The sequence below is a fragment of the Myotis davidii genome, unplaced genomic scaffold (assembly GCF_000327345.1).
Source record: "Myotis davidii unplaced genomic scaffold, ASM32734v1 scaffold77, whole genome shotgun sequence".
NCBI classification, from domain to species: domain Eukaryota; kingdom Metazoa; phylum Chordata; class Mammalia; order Chiroptera; family Vespertilionidae; genus Myotis; species Myotis davidii.
The window spans coordinates 1648561-1650029 of record NW_006289713.1 but is presented as its reverse complement, the minus strand read 5'-3'; positions in this window follow the sequence as shown (position 1 = coordinate 1650029).

Below are 1469 nucleotides of genomic sequence, written 5' to 3'. Positions count from 1 at the left end.
TGCCGGCGGCCGGCCGGCCACGTGCTCTCCCGGGTGGGTCCGGTCGGGCCTCTCGGGCCGGGTTGGGCTCGCCTCCAAGGCCTGGCCGGGCCTGGCCGGCGTGGGCCCGAAGAGAATGTCCCGCTCCTCGGGTCTCCGCTCCTTAGCCGCGGGGTCCAGCCTGTTTCCGCTGCTGGTTCCAGCGGGATTGTTCCCTGGAATTCTGACCCCAGCAACCGACCCGCATTTGTTGCCGGTCCGGTGTGCCCGGTGCTGAGGGGACAGCGGGGAGCATCCCATCTCCTGTGACGGAGTAACGGTCTCGGGGAGGAGCCAGGCTCTGGGCACTCATCCCTTAGATATATTCTCCAGGAAAGGATGCAAGGACGAGAGGGAGCAGGCTGGGTACGGACTGGAACGCGTTGGTCTCCCAGGAGGTGCCATTGGAATCCTCAGCGGCCCCTCCCCCCGCCCCCCCCGAAATTATTCTTACCCATAAAATGCGGTTCCATTGTACAGGGACTCCCCTTCCTAATGGTTGTTTGTATTCTAAAACATTCTATTAGATTGTGACTTTAGAAGCTTATCAAAACATTGATTTTTAAAATTTGATTTTTTTAAAATTGATTTTAGAGAGGGAGAAGCATCAACTTTGTTGTTCCACTTATTTGTGCATTGCTTTATTCTTTTTTTTTCTTTTAAAACTCACCCGAGGACATGCTTTTATTGATTTTAGAGCGAAAGGAAGGGCTGGCGAGAGAAAAACATTGATGTTTGGCTCGACCGGGGATCAAACCTGCAACCTAGGTTATGTGCCCTTGACTGGGAATCGAACCTGCAACCTTTTTTTTGTTAATCGTCACCCGAGGATATATTTTTTTCAAAATTAAATCTTTATTGTTCAGATGATTACAGTTGTTCCTTTTTTCCAAACCCCCATAGCTCTCACCCACCCAGTTCCCACCCCACCCTCTGCCCTTACCCCTCCCACTGTCCTCATCCATAGGTGTACGATTTTTGTCCAGTCTCTTCCTGCATCCCTCACACCCCTTCCCCCCCCTCCAAGAATTGTCAGTCCACTCCCTTTCTATGCCCCTGGTTCTATTATATTCACTAGTTTACTCTGTTCATCAGATTTTTTATTCACTTGATTTTTAGATTCACTTGTTGATAGATACGTATTTGCTGTTCATAATTTTTATCTTCGCCTTTTTCTTCTTCCTCCTCTTAAAGGATACCGTTCAGCATTTCATATAATACTGGTTTGGTGGTGATGAACTCCTTTAGCTTTTTCTTATCTGTGAAGCTCTTTATCTGACCTTCGATTCTGAATGATAGCTTTGCTGGATAAAGTAATCTTGGTTGTAGGTTCTTGGCGTTCATCACTTTGAATATTTCTTGCCACTCCCTTCTGGCCTGCAAAGCTTCTGTTGAGAAATCAGCTGAGCCACTGGGCACTATAGGACACCTAGCACACAAAACCACTCTAC